This window comes from Lepisosteus oculatus, chromosome 14 (genome assembly GCF_040954835.1).
Source record: "Lepisosteus oculatus isolate fLepOcu1 chromosome 14, fLepOcu1.hap2, whole genome shotgun sequence".
Taxonomy (NCBI): domain Eukaryota; kingdom Metazoa; phylum Chordata; class Actinopteri; order Semionotiformes; family Lepisosteidae; genus Lepisosteus; species Lepisosteus oculatus.
In genome coordinates, this window is record NC_090709.1 from 58,121,488 (window position 1) to 58,139,744 (window position 18,257).

Sequence of the window (18,257 nt, forward strand, 5' to 3'; positions counted from 1 at the left end):
CCCGCCCCTCCTCACACAGACCGTGGAAAAGCCCCCGAGTGGGAGGGCTCGCTCTTCCTCCCAGGAGCTCTTGGACACGACGCCCAGACGGCGCGGGGAGCCGCCGCCTGCAAACACGGCTCCAGGCAGGACTCCACTCCGCAGGAGCCGCAGAGCAGAGGAGATGAGGGCAGCTTAGCTCCTGTGCAGAGACCTGAGCTGTTGTTGCTGTGGATGCTGTCTTTTCTGCACTCGGGGTAGGAGTGAATGTTGAGTTGCACTTAGAAATGAAGCAGAGCACTTCAACGGCACGGGTGTGTGTGTGTGTGCGCCCAGGTGATTCTGGGAGACAGATCGAACCTGGGCTAAAAGAGAGGGGGCTTAGCCCTCTTCCATTTGCTAGTTCAAAGTTGTACAACCCCTTTGTATCTGCTAGGCGGCGCAGTCGTCGTGCACAAAGAACACTTTGAAAAGCGTCAAAGGCAAGTCATTCCGAGTTGGTCGTTTGTGTTTTCCGTTCAGACGCGAAATGCTGACATGATCTCTCGGCTCCTCGGTTGTCATTTCTGCTCCGTAAAGGGATCACAGCACGCGTCGGCTTCCAGCATGCTGGGTCGGGACACGATGCCGGGGGTTGGAGAGAGCGATGTCTTCCTCGTTAGTATAGTGGCAAGTATCCCCGCCTGTCACGCGGGAGACCGGGGTTCGATTCCCCGACGGGTAGTAGCTTTTCTTTCACCTCCTTAGAGAAATGACTGCCTTTCACTTCTCTGTTTTCTTTCACAGCGTCGTGCACCTTTTCATTGCTCTCGCTTTCAGAGCCTCCGCACGGCAGTCGACTCGACATCAGGAAGCACATTGAAGTGAAAGCAGGAAGCGCTGCGACATGCACTGTGCAGATCCCGCCACACTAAGAGGTGAGTGGGTCTGTTCGATGCACAAAGAACGCTTTGAGAAGCGTCAAAGGCAAGTCATTCCGAGTTGGTCGTTTGTGTTTTCCGTTCAGACGCGAAATGCTGAAATGATCTCTCGGCTCCTCGGTTGTCATTTCTGCTCCGTAAAGGAATCACAGCACGCGTCGGCTTCCAGCACGGTGGGTCGGGACACGATGCCGGGGGTCGGAGAGAGCGATGTCTTCCTCGTTAGTATAGGACCTGTCACCTGTCCCCACCTGTCACGCGGGAGACTGGGGTGCATCAGGACGCGCCTTGAAGTGAAAGCAGGATGCGCTGTGACATGCACTGTGCAGATCCCGCCACACTAAGAGGTGGGTCCAGTGGGTCTGTTCGATCACAGCGCTAGGCGAATCCCCAATCCCCTTTTGTGCCTGGCGACAAAAGATGTCGGTTTCCGCCCGGTTTCGAACCGGGGATCTTTCGCGTGTGAGGCGAACGTGATAACCACTACACTACGGAAATGGTGGTAAGACGTGCCCAGCGGCCCAGCGCTGAGCTTCGCCAATGCGATTTAGCTGCTTCCAGTGCCTTTATTGGAGTGCGCTGATGGACCGTGCTCTATCTCCAGAGACCAGCACGCCTGTCATGGACGGAGCAGGAAAGGCGGCGCCACATTCTACAGCCCTCTCCACGCAATCGACGAAATCGGGCTACTGAAGTGGAGAAAATCGCCTCTCCAGAAAGTGCAAATATCATCTTGGAGACTATAAATCCTATTGCCGAAGGTCAGCCCTGTCTACCAGAGTAACCCTCCCACAGCGATGATCAGCTCGTCTCACACGCGAGAAGTTTCGGTTGGAAACAAGCGCCCCCTCTTCTCGCACGTTTTGCACGTTCGAGTAGTTTTAATGCGGCTCTTTCGTACACGGTGCTGATCTTTTGGAAAGCAGGAGGAAAAACCGAGTCGAACCGCCTGGGTGAAAACCAGGAACCCTAACCGCTAGACTATATGGCAGCGAACAACCATGCTGTTCACGGCATCAAGCAAGCAAACTACATAAATATGAGAAAACACGCAAGAGAGTTGTCACTCAGAGTGTCGAAGGGTCGATGTATACTGGGGCTCAGTTGAAATGCAACGTCAGGACTTTTCCGAATTATGTCACACGAAGAGAGCACAGCCCTTTCCGCCCTGCCGCGTGTGTCTCGGTAACTCGCTGTGATCGTATAGTGGTCAGTACTTTGCGTTGTGGCCGCAACAACCCCGGTTCGAATCCGGGTCACGGCAGAATAGGGGCGTCTGCTTTTACTACTCGCACGAATGAAGGCAAAAAAAAGCCAATCGATGTGAACGAACGGCGCTTTACAGAGGAGTACTGCCTGACTGGATCGTTGATGAACGACAGAGGCCACTCCGACCTCTTCTCGGTTTTCTTCAATGACTTACTAAGGATCTTCTTCACATTCGCCCATGCAGGGGAAGCCAGTTACACCAAAGCAAACGCAGGAAAGTGCATTTCAAGCAGAGACCAGGAGGGACTTGTTTACACCGAGAGTGGGCGGAGAATGGAACAATGCGCCCAGCCCTGTTGCTGGAGCCTATTCTTGATGAGCTCTTGGGCTCACTAAGAGGCCCCCGCTGGATGCTAATCTTTCTGTTGTTCTTGCAGGTCCTGCGCTGCTTTTGAGCCGACAGAGCTCGTCCTGGTCTGTCTGCACAGCTCAATTGCAAATGATCGGCTCCGCGTACAGAAGGAACGTGCGTTTGGTACAAGAGTGCACGAAGGCACCGGAAATACATTGGGAACAAATGACCGGTCGCTCAAGACCTCTGTGAAGTACAGGAGCGTGCAAAAAGAGGCTGTTTCCGTCTGGGTTCAAACCAGGGATTATTCGCCTGGGAAGCGAACGTGAAAACCACTACACTACGGAAACCTGCAGGGACCGCTGCTGGTGTCTCGCTTGCGTTTCGGGCTGAGAAAGGGAAGCGTCACTTTAGGCAGGGGGCGCTGGAGAGAGGAACAAAGGGCGCGATGAAACAAAATGCCGAAACCCGGGATCTTTAGATCTTCAGTCTAACGCTCTCCCAACTACGGAAACGGTGAGAACACAAGTCCACCGGCAGTGAGTATTCAACCTTATTGCGTTACTGCTCCCAACCAGTTGATATCAATTTAATTCCTAAGGGTTATGTACTTGTTTTGAGTATCTAATGTAGAAGTTGTAAACAAGTTCAATTACGAAACGGTCTAAATGAATGATATACGAAACTTATGTCCTCTTGATATGTGTAACTCTTTGTAACTGAATGAATTTATATCTTTTGTATTCTGATAACCATTACGATAAGATCTGTTAGGTTTACACGCATATTCTATATATTAATAAATGTATCCTCGTGTATTAGTACCTGTGTGTGCGTTGTTTGAGTTATATCGCATGGTTGGATTCTAAGACCATTAAAATAATCAATTTTGTGATTTGCTGCCACAAAAATAATTGTCCCAGTAAATGCCCAAACCCCTACAGAACTGGTGCCTCGTGAGAGCACACTACAACAGTGTGTGATCTCCTGTCCCAGCCTGGGAAAAAGTGAGTCAGACTCTCAATAATTATAATACAGTGTGATCTACTGTCCCAGCCTGAGGAACACACAGTGAGCCAGTATCTCAATAATAATAATACAGTGCGTGATCTCCTGTACTAGCCTGAGGAACAGTGAGCCAGACTCTCAATAATAATAATAATACAGTGTGATCTACTGTCCCAGCCTGAGGAACAGTGAGTTTATCTGTCAATAATAATAATACAGTGTGATGTCCTGTCCCAGCCTGAGGAACAGTGAGCTTGTCTCTCAATAATAATAATAATAATACAGTGTGATCTCCTGTCCCAGCCTGAGGAACCGTGAGCCTGTCTCTCTATAATAATAATACAGTGTGTGATCTCCTGTCCAAGCCTGAGGAACAGACAGTGAGCCTGTCTCTCAAAGATAATAATAATACAGTGTGTGACCTCTTGTCCCAGCCTGAGGAACAGGCAATGAGCCTGTCTCTCAATAATAATAATACAGTTTGTGATTTCCTGTCCCAGCCTGAGGGACAGTGAGCCTGTCAATCTAAATTAATAATACAATATGTGATGTCCTGTCTCAGCCTGTGGAACAGAGAGCCAGACTCTGAGTAATAATAATAATAATAATAATAATAATAATAATAATAATAATAATAATAATAATAATAATAATAATACAGTGTGATCTACTGTCCCAGCATGAGGAACAGTGAGCCTGTCTCTCAATAATAATAATACAGTATGTGACCAACTGTCCTAGACTGAGGAAGAGACAGTGAGTCTGTCTCTCAATAATAATAATACAGTGTGATTTCCTGTCCCAGCCTGTGGAACATACAGTGAGCCTGTCTCTCTATAATAATAATATAATGTATGACCTCCTGTCCCAGCCTGGGGAACATACAGTGAGCTTGTCTCTCAATAATAATACAGTGTCTGATCTCCTGTCCCAGTCTGAGGAACAGACAGTGAGCCTCTCTCTCAATAATAATAATACAGTGTGTGATCTCCTGTCCCAGCCTGAGGAACAAACAGTGAGCCTGTCTCAAAATAATAATAATACAGTGTGGGATCTCCTGTCCCAGCCTGGGGAACAGTGTGCCAGACTCTCAATAATATTAATAATAATAATACAATGTGATCTACTGTCCCAGCCTGAGGAACAGACAGTGAGCCTGTCTCAATAATAATACAGTGTGTGACCACCTGTCCCAGGCTGAGGAAAAGACAGTGAGTCTGTCTCTAAATAATAATAATACAGTGTGGGATCTCCTGTCCCAGCCTGGGGAACAGTGAGCCAGACTCTCAATAATAATAATACAGTGTGATCTACTGTCCCAGCCTGAGGAACAGACAGTGAGTTTGTCTCTCAATAATAATACAGTGTTATCTCCTGTCCCAGCCTGGGGAACAGACAGTGAGACTGTCTCTCAATAATAAGAATACTGTGTGAGCTCCTGACCCAGCCTGGGGAACATACAGTGAGCCTGTCTCTCTATAATAATAATTCAGTGTGGGATCTCCTGTCCAACTCTGAGGAACAGACAGTGAGCCTGTCTCTAAATAATAATAATACAGTATGTGATGTCCTGTCTCAGCTTGAGGAACAGAGAGTAAGCCTGTCTCTCAATAATAATAATACAGTGTGGGATCTCCTGTCCCAGCCTGGCGAACAGTGAGCCAGACTCTCAATAATATTAATAATAGTAATACAGTGTGATCTACTGTCCCAGCCTGAGGTACAGACAGTGAGCCTGTCTCTCAATAATAATATAGTGTGTGACCACCTGTCCCAGACTGAGAAAAAGACAGTGAGTCTGTCTCTCAATAAGTATAATACAGTGTGTGACCTCCTGTCCCAGACTGAGGAAAAGACAGTGAGTCTGTCTCTAAATAATAATGATACAGTGTGGGATCTCCTGTCCCAGCCTCGGGAACAGTGAGCCAGACTCTCAATAATAATAATAGTGTGTGATCTCCTATCCCAGCCTGAGGAACAGACAGTGAGCCTCTCTCTCAGTAATAATAATACAGTGTGTGATCTACTGTCCGAGCCCAAACGAAGACACAGTGAGCCTGTCTCTCAATAATAATAATACAGTGTGTGATCTCCTGTTCCAGTCTGGGGAACAGAAAGTGAGCCTGTCTCTCAGTAATAATAATACAGTGTGTGATCTCCTGTCCCAGCCTGAGGAACAGTGAGCAGTCCTAATAGTTACCGCTTTCCTGATTTAGCTCAGCAGCTTTTATTTCGCCTGAAGCACAAGCAACTTGTGAGAACAGGTTGGGTTTGCTGTGCTCAACTGGTTCGGCGTCTTCGTGTCGTAGCGCCGCAACGGTGTGTTTTCCTTCCTTCTCTTTTCAGCCCGGAAGAAACATTTTACTTGTTCCTTTTGTAGCCCACGCATGCCGACGCCTGTGTTGTGTTTTGGATTTTCTCCTTCTTGAATTTGTACTCCTCCTCCCTCTCTCTCCCTCTCTCTACCTCTCCCTTTTCCCCTCCCTACCTCTCTCCATACCTCTACCTCTCCCTACCTCTACCTCTCCCTCTCTCTACCTCTCCCTCTCTCCCTAACCCCCTCTCTCTCCACCTCTCTCCTTCTCCCTCGCCCTCCACCTCTCTCTACCTCTCTAGCTCTCTACCTCTCTCTACCTCTCCCTACCCCTCTCTGCTCTCTCTCTCTCTCTCTCAATTCAATTCAATTCAATTCAAGGTGCTTTATTAGCATGACCGATAGGTACAATCAGTGTTGCCAAAGCAAATAAAAATAATAAAATTAACATAGAACAAAACAAAAAATAGAAGTAAAATAAAATCTACAGACATGTTACAGACATTTACAACAAAGACATTTTATATAATATTGACATATAATGTAGGCGGCTGGAGCATTATTGTGAGACGGACTCACTGTTCCTCAGGCTGTGACAGGAGATCACATACTGGGCTGGCAGATCAACTGAGTTCCCTCCTCCCTCTCCCAGTAGGATTGGGACCTGTTGTGGTTTTGGCAGGTTTGGGAACTCTGGGATTAGATTTCTGAATTTCAGGAAGAATGTTTCTCTAATCCCAGAGTACCTGTCACAGTGCAGTAGGAAGTGCACCTCTGTCTCTATTTCTCCCTGCTGGCAGTGGGAGCACAGCCTGTCCTCTCTGGGCAGCCAGGTCTGCCTGTGTCGCCCAGTTTCTATGGCCAGGTTGTGGTCACTGAGCCTGTACTTCGTCAGGGTCTGTTTCTGTTTGTTATTTTTTATTTTGGTCAAATATTCAGCTAGTGTGTATTGTCTGTTTAAGGTTCTGTAGCATTCCAGTTTATGTTGTGTTTGTGTGTGTGTGTCCCAGTGTGTGAGATATTGCTGTTTGATCTGTGCTGTGATGTGGTTGAGTCTGGGTTGTGGTGCTCTAGCAGTGCTGTCCTGAGGCTGGTTAGTGTTGGTGTGGCTCAGGTCGGTGAGCCTCCGGACCAGCTGGCTCAGGGGGCTCTGTTTTGGGCTCAGCTCTTGTCTCAGCAGGGCTTTGTGGTGGTAGGAATTTTGGTCACTGTTTTTTAGGTGTAGCCAATACTTTAATATTCTTTTCTGTATGTTTATCAATACTGGGTACTGGCCTAATTCGGCCCTGCACCCGTTGTTAGGAGTTTTTCTCTGCACACGGAGGATGATTCTACAGATCTCCATGTGCAGAGTTTCTGTGGGGTGTTTGTCCCATTTGGTGTAATCCTGGTCTGTGAGGGGACCCCAAACTTCACTGCCGTATAGGGCGATGGGTTGGATTACACTTTCAAATATTTGGAGCCAGATTCTTGTTGGTGGGTTGATGTTGAAGAGCCTCCTTCTTATTGCGTAGAAATCCCTGAGTGCCTTCTCCCTCAGTGCCTTCACTGCCAGGTCAAAACTCCCGGAAGAGCTGATGGTGAGACCGAGATATGTGTAGCTGGATGTGTGCTCCAATGTGTTGTTGTTCAGTGTGAATTTGTACCTGTTTCCCTGAGGTCTGGCTTTCTTCTGGAAAACCATAACTCTGGTCTTGTCCAGATTGACTGTCAGTGCCCAGGTCTGACAGTACTGCTCCAGCAGTGCCAGGTTCTGCTGCAGCCCCTGTTCTGTGGGTGACAGCAGGACCAGGTCATCTGCGTAGAGCAGGAACTTGATTTCTGTGTCGTGTAGTGTAAGACCAGGAGCTGCAGACTGCTCCAACATTCCTGCTAATTCATTGATATAGATATTGAACAGTGTTGGGCTCAGGCTGCAGCCCTGTCTCACCCCGCGGCCTTGGGTGAAGAATTTAGTCCTTTTGTTTCCAATTTTCACTGCACATTTGCTCTCTGAATACATTGATTTAATTATGTCGTACACTTTCCCCCCTATGCCACTTTGGAGTAGTTTATAAAACAATCTCTCATGCCAAATCGAGTCAAATGCTTTTTTGAAATCGACAAAGCAGGCAAAAATTTTTCCTTTGTGTTTTTGGTGGACGTGTTTGTCTATCAGTGTGTGTAGGGTGTAAATGTGATCAGATGTGCGGTGATCTGGCAAGAAGCCAATCTGACTTTTACTCAGGACATTGTGTTCGGTAAGGAAGGCCAGTATTCGTGTATTTAGGATACTGCAGAATACCTTCCCCAGGTTACTGTTCACACAGATGCCCCGGTAGTTGTTGGGATCGAGTTTATCTCCACTCTTATAGATGGGCATGATCAGTCCTTGGTTCCAGGCCTCGGGGAAACATCCGGCTGTCATGATGAGATTGAGGAGTTTGAGCAGGGCTTGTTGCAACTTTGGGCTGCTGTGTCTCAGCATCTCATTTATGACTCCATCATGGCCACAGGCTTTGCGTGGTCTGAGGGCCTGGAGTTTGTCCAGTAGCTCCTGCTCAGTGATTGGGGAGTCTAAGGGGTTTTGGTTGTCTTTGATAGCCAATTCCAAAATTTTGAGTTTTTCATAAATGGTGTTTTGGTCTGATTGATTTGTATTTGGGAGCTTTTCATAGAGATTTTCAAAGTATGTTTGCCAGATTGTTCCATTTTGGATGGCCAATTCTTCTGGTTTTGATTTGTTTAAGTTGTTCCACTTCTCCCAGAAACAATTCTGATTTAGTGGCTCCTCAATTTCTGCAAGTTGTTTGTCTATGTATGTGTTTCTTTTCTTTTTCAGCGTGTGTTTGTAAAGTTTTACCATGTCACAGTACCTGAGTCGCAGATCTGTGTTGTGTGGTTGTCTGTGTTTTTCATTTGAGACTTTTCGTAGTGCATTTCTGATGTTTTTGCACTACGTATCAAACCACTTTTCTTTTGCTTTTGTTTTTTGGTAGTTTTTTGATGTAGTTGTTTTTAGCTTAGATTTTGATGCTAGTTTGTGGAATAGGTGATTTAGTTTTTGTGTGGCCAAGTTTATGCCTAATTTGTTGGTTTGATACGGAGTGTTTAGGAACTCTGGAGTTTATTTTCCAGACAGAAATCCAGCTCTGTCCCTCCTGTGGAAGATAGGTGATGCAGGATGAGAGCCCCTAACCGAGAGCACTGCAGCGGCAGGTTCTGTGGTCTGTTTCAAATCCGCCCGCGATGAGACACCGAGGAGAAATGAAGAGCCCCAGTCACGCTAGAAAATCACCCGGGAAAGAGACTTTCAATGTAGGAAAAAAAAGTCGTTAGTAACAGACATAATACGTTTATTTTGTTTTTTTAATCGCTGCGATGTGTGACTAAGCTCATACGACTAAGAGTTGCCCCCGTTGTCTAGATCTGGTAACCTGCTCGTCGCTGGTGGGCCAGATCGTGTCCCCCGTCACTATACTGGTGCATTAGGACCCACACAGACCACAGGGTGAGCACCCCCTGCTGGCCCCACAGAGAGGGAGAGGTAGAGCACCACAACCCAGACTCAACCACATCACAGCACAGATCAAACAGCAATATCTCACACACTGGGACACACACAAACACAACATAAACTGGAATGCTACACAACCTTAAACAGACAATACACACTAGCTGAATATTTGACCAAAATAAAAAATAACAAACAGAAACAGACCCTGACGAAGTACAGGCTCAGTGACCACAACCTGGCCATAGAAACTGGGCGACACAGGCAGACCTGGCTGCCCAGAGAGGACAGGCTGTGCTCCCACTGCCAGTGGGGAGAAATAGAGACAGAGGTGCACTTCCTACTGCACTGTGACAGATACTCTGGGTTTAGAGAAACATTCTTCCCGAAATTCAGAAATCTAATCCCAGAGTTCCCACACCTGCCAAAACCACAACAGGTTCCAATCCTACTGGGAGAGGGAGGAGGGAACTCAGTTGATCTGGCAACCCAGTATGTGATCTCCTGTCACAGCCTGAGGAACAGTGAGTCTGTCTCCCAATAATGCTCCAGCTGCCTACAGTATATGTCAATATTTTATAATATGTCTTTGTTGTAAATGTCTGTAACATGTCTGTAGATTTTATTTTACTTCTATCTCTTGTTTTGTTCCATGTTAATTTTATTATTTTTATTTGCTTTTGCAACACTGATTGTACCCATCGGTCATGCTAATAAAGCACCTTGAATTGAAATAGAGGTAGGGAGAGAGGTAGGGAGAGAGGTAGGGAGGGGAAAAGGGAGAGGTAGGGAGAGAGGTAGAGAGAGGGAGAGGTAGAGGTAGGGAGAGAGAGGAGGAGTACAAATTCAAGCAGAAGCCTGAGTGGAGCACTGTCGTATGGCCCTGACATCAATCCCTCAACTCTCTGCATAAAGCAGTGTCTTATGGCCATGACATCCCACCCCCACCACTCTCAGTGGAAAGCACTGTCGTAACCCACCTCCTCCGCTCTCTGCGAAAAGCAGTATCTTCAGGCCCTGACATCCCACCCCCGCCACTCTCTGCGTTAAGCTGTGTTGTCAGGCCCTGACATCCCAGCCCCGCCACTTTCTGTGTAAAGCAGTGTCATATGGCCCTGACATCCCTCCCCCGCCACTCTCTGTGTAAAACACTGTCATAAGGCCCTGACATCACACCCCCACCACTCCCTGCGGAAAGCACAGTCATATATCCCTGACACCCACCCCTCCACTCTTTGAATAAAGCAGTGTCGTCTAGCCCTGACATCCCACCCCCGCCACTCTCTACGTAAAGAAGTGTCGTATGGCACTGACACCCACCCCTTCACTCTCTGCGTTAAGCTGTGTTGTCAGGCCCTGACATCCCACCCCTGCCACTTTCTGTGTAAAGCAGTGTCATATGGCCCTGACATCCCACACCCACCACTCTCTACGTAAAGAAGTGTCGTATGGCCCTGACATCCCACCCCCACCACTAACTGCGTAAAGTAGTATCGTCAGGCCCTGACATCACACTCCCACCACTCTCTGTGTAAAGAAATGTCGTATGGCCCTGACATCACACCCCCACCACTCTCTGCGGAAAGCAGTGTCGTCTAGCCCTGACATCCCACCCCTGCCACTCTCTACGTAAAGAAGTGTCGTATGGCCCTGACATCACACCCCCACCACTCTCTGCGGAAAGCAGTGTCGTCTAGCCCTGACATCCCACCCCCGCCACTCTCTACGTAAAGAAGTGTCGTATGGCCCTGACATCCCACCCCCACCACTAACTGCGTAAAGTAGTATCGTCAGGCCCTGACATCCCACCCCTGCCACTCCCTGCGTAAAGAAGTGTCGTCAGGCTCTGACATCTCACCTCATCCGCTCTCTGCATAAAGCAGTGTCGTACAACCCTGACATCCCTCCCCCGCCACTCTCTGTGTAAAGCACTGTCGTATGGCCCTGACATCACACCCCCACCACTCTCTGCGTAAAGCACTGTCGTATGACCCTGAGACCCACCCCTCCACACTCTGCATAAAGCAGTGTCGTCAAGCCCTGACATCCCACCCCCACCACTCTCTGCGTTAAGCTGTGTTGTCAGGCCCTGACATCCAACCCTCACCACTCACTGTGTAAAGCAGTGTCGTATAGCCCTGAGACCCACCCCTCCACTCTCAGCATAATGCAGTCTCGTCAGGCCCTGACATCCCACCCTTATCACTCTCTGCGTAAAGCAGTATCGTCAGGCTGACATCCCACCCCTGCCACTCTCTGCGTACAGAAGTTTCGTATGGCCCTGACACCCACCCCTCCACTCTCAGCGTTAAGCAGTGTTGTCAGGCCCTGACATCCCTTCCCCTCCACTCTCTGCGTAAAGCACTATCGTATGGCCATGAAATCCTGCCTCCTCTCCTCTCTGCGTAAACCACTGTCGTCAGCCTCTGACATCCCACCCCCACCACTCTCTGCATAAAGTGGTGTCTTACTGCCCTGACATCCCACCCTCTCCACTCTCTGCATAAAGCGGTGTCTTACTGGCCTGACATCCACACCCCTCCATTCTCTGCATAATGCAGTGTCGTCAGACCCTGACATCCCACCCTTGCCACTCTCTGGGTAAAGAATTGTCGTATGGCCCTGACACCCACCCCTCCACTCTCTGCATAAAGTAGTGTCTTACTGGCCTGACATCCACACCCCTCCATTCTCTGCATAATGCAGTGTCGTCAGACCCTGACATCCCACCCTTGCCACTCTCTGGGTAAAGAATTGTCGTATGGCCCTGACACCCACCCCTCCACTCTCTGCATAAAGCAGTGTCGTCAGGCCCTGACATCCCACCCCCTGTACTCTCTGCGTAACACGGTATCGTCAGGCCTTGACATCCCACCCCCGCCACTCTCTGCATAAAGCAGTGTCTTACGGCCCTGACATCCCACCCCTTCCACTCTCTGCATAAAGTGGTGTCTTACTGCCCTGACATCCAACCCCTGCCACTCTCAGCGTAAAGCAGTATCGTCAGGCCATAACATCCCACCCCTGCTAATTTCTGCGTAAAGCAGTATCGTCAGGCCCTGACATTCCACCCCTGCCACTCTCTGCGTAAAAAAGTGTCGTATGTACCTGACACCCACCCCTCCACTCTCTGCATAAAGCAGTGTCGTCAAGCCCTGACATCCCACCCCCGCCACTCTCTACGTAAAGAAGTGTCGTATGGCCCTGACACCGACCCTCCACTCTCTGCTTTAAGCTGTGTTGTCAGGCCCTGACATCCCACCCTCGCCACTCACTGTGTAAAGCAGTGTCGTATAGCCCTGAGACCCACCCCTCCACTCTCAGCATAATGCAGTCTCGTCAGGCCCTGACACCCCCCCCTTATCACTCTCTGCGTAGGGCAGTATCGTCAGGCCCTGACATCCCACCCCTGCCACTCTCTGCGTAAAGAAGTGTTGTATGGCCCTGACACCCACCCCTCCACTCTCAGCGTTAAGCAGTGTTGTCAGACCCTGACATCCCTCCCCCTCCACTCTCTGCGTAAAGCACTGTCGTATGGCTCTGAAATCCTGCCTCCTCTCCTCTCTGCGTAAACCACTGTCGTCAGCCTCTGACATCCCACCCCCACCACTCTCTGCATAAAGTGGTGTCTTACTGCCCTGACATCCCACCCTCTCCACTCTCTGCATAAAGCGGTGTCTTACTGGCCTGACATCCACACCCCTCCATTCTCTGCATAATGCAGTGTCGTCAGACCCTGACATCCCACCCTTGCCACTCTCTGGGTAAAGAATTGTCGTATGGCCCTGACACCCACCCCTCCACTCTCTGCATAAAGCAGTGTCGTCAGGCCCTGACATCCCACCCCCTGTACTCTCTGCGTAACGCGGTATCGTCAGGCCTTGACATCCCACCCCCGCCACTCTCTGCATAAAGCAGTGTCTTACGGCCCTGAGATCCCACCCCTGCTAATTTCTGCGTAAAGCAGTATCGTCAGGCCCTGACATTCCACCCCTGCCACTCTCTGCGTAAAGAAGTGTCGTATGTACCTGACACCCACCCCTCCACTCTCTGCATAAAGCAGTGTCGTCAAGCCCTGACATCCCACCCCCGCCACTCTCTACGTAAAGAAGTGTCGTATGGCCCTGACACTGACCCTCCACTCTCTGCTTTAAGCTGTGTTGTCAGGCCCTGACATCCCACCCTCGCCACTCACTGTGTAAAGCAGTGTCGTATAGCCCTGAGACCCACCCCTCCACTCTCAGCATAATGCAGTCTCGTCAGGCCCTGACACCCCCCCCTTATCACTCTCTGCGTAAGGCAGTATCGTCAGGCCCTGACATCCCACCCCTGCCACTCTCTGCGTAAAGAAGTGTTGTATGGCCCTGACACCCATCCCTCCACTCTCAGCTTTAAGCAGTGTTGTCAGACCCTGACATCCCTCCCCCTCCACTCTCTGCGTAAAGCACTGTCGTATGGCCCTGAAATCCTGCCTCCTCTGCTCTCTGCGTAAACCACTGTCGTCAGCCTCTGACATCCCACCCCCACCACTCTCTGCATAAAGTGGTGTCTTACTGCCCTGACATCCCACCCTCTCCACTCTCTGCATAAAGCGGTGTCTTACTGGCCTGACATCCACACCCCTCCATTCTCTGCATAATGCAGTGTCGTCAGACCCTGACATCCCACCTTTGCCACTCTCTGGGTAAAGAATTGTCGTATGGCCCTGACACCCACCCCTCCACTCTCTGCATAAAGCAGTGTCGTAAAGCCCTGAAATCCGACCCCCGCCACTCTCTACGTAATGCAGTACAGTAAGGCCATGACATCCCACCCTCCACTATCTGCATTAAGCAGTGTCAATAGGCCCTGACATCCAATCCCCGCCACTCTCTACGTAAAGAAGTGTCATACGACCCTGACATCCCACCCTCGCCACTCACTGTGTAAAGCAGTGTCGTATGGCCATGACACCCACCCTGCTACTCTCTACGTTAAGAAGTGTCGTATGGCGCTGACACCCACCCTCCACTCTTTGCGTTAAGCAGTGTTGTCAGGCCCTGACATACCTTCCCCTCCACTCTCTGCGTAAAGCACTGTTGTCAGGCTCTGACATCCCACCCCCACCACTCTCTGCATAAAGAAATGTCCTATGGACCTAACACCCACCCCTTCATTCTCTGCATAATGGAGTGTCGTCAGGCCCTGACATCCCACCCTTGCCACTCTCTGGGTAAAGAATTGTCGTACGACCCTGACATCCGTCCCCCACCACTCTCTGCGTAAAGCAATGTCGTATGGCCCTGACATCCCACCCCCTCCACTTTCTGCATAAAGCACTGTCGTATGGCCCTGACATCCCACTCGTGCCACTCTCTGCATAAAGCAGTGACGTCAAGCTCTGACATTCCACCCCCTCCACTCCCTGCGTTAAGCACTGTCGTATGGCCCTGACATCCCACCCCTGCCACTCCCTGCGTAAAGAAGTGTCGTATGGCCCTGACACCCACCCTCCAGCTCTCCGCCGCCCCAGGCTTCCGCTCGATAAGCTACTGGACACACCCGCCCCTCCTCACACAGACCGTGGAAAAGCCCCCGAGTGGGAGGGCTCTCTCTTCCTCCCAGGAGCTCTTGGACACGACGCCCAGACAGGGCGCGGGGAGCCGCCACCTGCAAACACGGCTCCAGGCAGGACTCCACTCCGCAGGAGCCGCAGAGCAGAGGAGATGAGGGCAGCTTAGCTCCTGTGCAGAGACCTGAGCTGTTGTTGCTGTGGATGCTGTCTTTTCTGTTCTCGGGGTAGGACATCAGGAAGCACATTGAAGCACTGCGACATGCACTGTACAGATCCCGCCACTACTGGGCCCGATTTCCCCGGATCGAAACCGGGCGGAAACAGGCCCGTTTCGTTTGTTGCCACTCACACTGTTTGGGGATTCGCCTAGCGCTGTGATCGAACAGACCCACTCACATCTTAGTGTGGCGGGATCTGCACAGTGGATGTCGCAGCGCATCCTGTTTTCACTTCAATGCATGTCCTGATGTACCCTGGTCTCCCGCGTGACAGGTGGGGATACTTGCCACTATACTAACGAGGAAGACATCGCTCTCTGCTTAGTGTGCAAAACACTTACTTGCAGCATTGTGGGTGCTGTGATTTAAATGCTATTGGTTTGTGAACAGAATACCCCTATCCCAGTACATTGTGCCACATTAAATAAAAGCAAGAGAAAAAGAGATTCAGAACACAAAGCTGTGTCAGTGTTCTGTGTAAAAAATCGGTTTGAACATCATGGGAGCTGTTTTTAATAAGCTGCTGAGTAAAGAATATTTTAATCTTCCTGCTGTCAGTAGTATTGTGCATATAGTTGACTCTTACCTGAATGAAAACAGGACGTAAAGGAAGGGTTTCAGAATTCAGACAAAGCTTTATTCCCGTGCTTACAGTCTGAGTAATTGGAGACTGCGCTATTCTGTTACCTATGGTCATATACGGGTTTTTCGCATGAAGCCGTATTGAACAGTATTTCTCGCGTTGTGAACTTGTGTATACAGCGGTCCCCTGGGTTCCAGTTAGTGCGTAATTACGCATCGCTGAAAAACCGGAGGTTTAAAAAAAGATAATTAGCTCACTGATACTTTGATGTAGAGGCTGTGGAAATAGCCACGTCGTGGTCTTTAAAATACATTTGGTTTGAAGGCGTTCTGTGCTTCCGTTGCGAAGATATGGACAAAAGAATATTCGTGCTTGGTCCAAAAAATGTAATATAAACGAAAACGTAAAGGCTGAGAAAGCATTCACAATGTATTTTATGCACAAAGCAAGTATTCTCGCGATTCTAAGAGGTTTCGTGTAAACGCTACAGGCGTGGCAAAATCGTTTTCGAACTTCAAGCTAATTTTACCCCGGTTAAAAGCTTACAGCACCTGGTATTCCCAGGCAGTCTCCCATCCAAGTACTAACCAGACCCATCCCTGTTTAACTTCTATGATCAGACGAGATCAGGGGTGCTCAAGGGGGTGTGGCCATAAACTTGAGCAAAACTCGCTGGCACCCCTCTTATAGAGAGGACAGCTCCGTCACCTCTTTTACGACGCTGCTTTTTTCTCTTCTTCCCACGTTCTCTCTCTTCACTGCCTTCGTCCCCGCTCTATTTCACTTCAGCCTTTCACTCTTGCTTCCTTCCAATGAGGACGGAGCTGCGGGAGAAAGGGCGCTATAGAGGATCGCTGTGGAGAGCTGCTGCTGTGCTTTGACATCTGAGCTCTGTGGAAAACGATCTCAATACAATTCTGAAAAACGCGACTCCCAGAACGCCAGCCGAACAAGTCTCCACAGCCGAAGCGCTGTGTCTCTTTTCAGCTGGCGATAAACCTTTCCTCGATCCTTTGCGGACTTGTAAAACTGTTCATGATCAGAATAAAAAACGCTCACGCTAATACACAAGCACCCGTGTCTCGCCAAAGCTGACAAATAAACAGACGGACAAGCCGCACTGCACGTGTGAACAGGGGAATGAGCGAGCGAGCGGGGATAGGGCGCCTCCTGCGCTTAAAAGCTTACTGCACCTGGTATTCCCAGGTGGTCTCCCATCCAACTACTAGCCAGGCCCAGCCCTGCTTAGCTTCCGAGATCAGACGAGATCGGGCACATTCAGGGTGGTGTGGCCACAAGCGAAAACCATGGCGCCTGACTCGCTACTTGAAGCTGTGTGGTGCTGGGGCTCCGTGCCCCCCGAGCGGGACTGAAGGATCGTTCGTGTGCAACTCTTTGGAAAGGAGCTACTTTCCAAATCACATTGCGTACCTGGATGTTGGCGAATGTGCTCCCTTGTGTTGGCTTGTCCCGCACTGGAGGAGAACAAACAAACTGCTTGGAGGAGCACAAGGCAAGTCTTCACAAGACAAAAACCTCCAGTGCACAGCACCCAAAACATTTCTGGGCTGTCGCGTGTTTATTTCAGCACATAAAGCGCAGCAGTCCAACACGTCGGCCGGGTGCGCGGCGTCTCCACCCTCTTGTGGCCTTGCGGCGTCAGAGCAAGAGGCTCCTTATCACTGCCTTTCCGCTGTGTTGCAGAGCCCCGAGAGGGAACCTGGAGCGCACACTTTGTGGGGGGCGGGGGACCGCGTTCGCGCTCTGCCCCCGGTCTCTTGCGCGAGTACTAAATCTCACGGCGCCAGCCAGCGGCCAGGAGACAAATACAATATCGCGGGACAGGGGGGCCTCGTCATTGATTGTTACATATGAGACGGGGATTAGGAGGAGAGCCCGACTGATTGGTAAAGGGGAACACTAACACCAGAGTTACACCCCCTGGGATTTCTTAATGGCCAAGGAGGGTCGGGACCTCGGTTTAACGCCTCCCCCGAAGGACAGCGCCTGTTTGTGCAGCACAGTGTCACCATCAGGATACTGGGGCATAAGAAAGCCACACAGACCGCAGGGTGAGCGCTCCCTACTGGTCCCAGTCACACCTCTTGCAGGAGCAGCAGGAACCTGAGCTTCCGGGGGAATCTCCAATCCGGGTGCCGGCTAGGCTCACACCTGCTGGGCTGCCGTGGGTGAGCCCAGTCGAGAGTCGCAGGGTGAGATCTAGTCACCGGGGAGAAACAATACAAGCGAAGGATTACTCGACTCCCAGCACTTGAAAAGACCGACAAATGACTCGTTCCCACCGGAGCTGAATGTACCTGCATGTGTCGTGTCGTCTTCTTCCCCCGCCCCGCTGTGTTTGCTGTATTGTCTTTGAAGCCGGCCCCCAGGACGAGACGGGCTGTTCCTGTGCCCCAATTAACACTTTACAGGTGCCATTCCCCGACATTGTGGCCATTGTCGGTGGTCACACGCGATAAGATAAGGTGGAGGAGAGCGGGGCATGCCCAGCGCCAGACATTCGAAGAGGGGGCTGTGCGAGGTGAGGTGAGGTGCGACATGCCGGAGCCCTGACGCTGCTAATGCGGAGCACTTGTTGAACTGGTATTGAAAGGACGTGTGCGCAC

The 18,257-nt window shown here is 50.1% G+C and overlaps 2 non-coding genes and 1 pseudogene across 2 annotated transcripts; 1 reads left to right on the top strand and 2 right to left on the bottom strand.

Annotated features, from left to right (window-relative positions):
• Positions 1 to 2,091: 2,091 nt before the first annotated feature.
• On the top strand, positions 2,092 to 2,163 carry trnah-gug (transfer RNA histidin (anticodon GUG)). The gene has a single exon. It is a non-coding gene; the product is annotated as a tRNA-His (tRNA).
• Positions 2,164 to 16,169: 14,006 nt separating this feature from the next.
• On the bottom strand, positions 16,170 to 16,288 carry LOC138218915 (5S ribosomal RNA; annotated as a pseudogene).
• A 523-nt stretch (positions 16,289 to 16,811) lies between these two features.
• Positions 16,812 to 16,930, bottom strand: LOC138245405 (5S ribosomal RNA). The gene has a single exon (XR_011194015.1). It is a non-coding gene; the product is annotated as a 5S ribosomal RNA (ribosomal RNA).
• Positions 16,931 to 18,257: the final 1,327 nt, after the last annotated feature.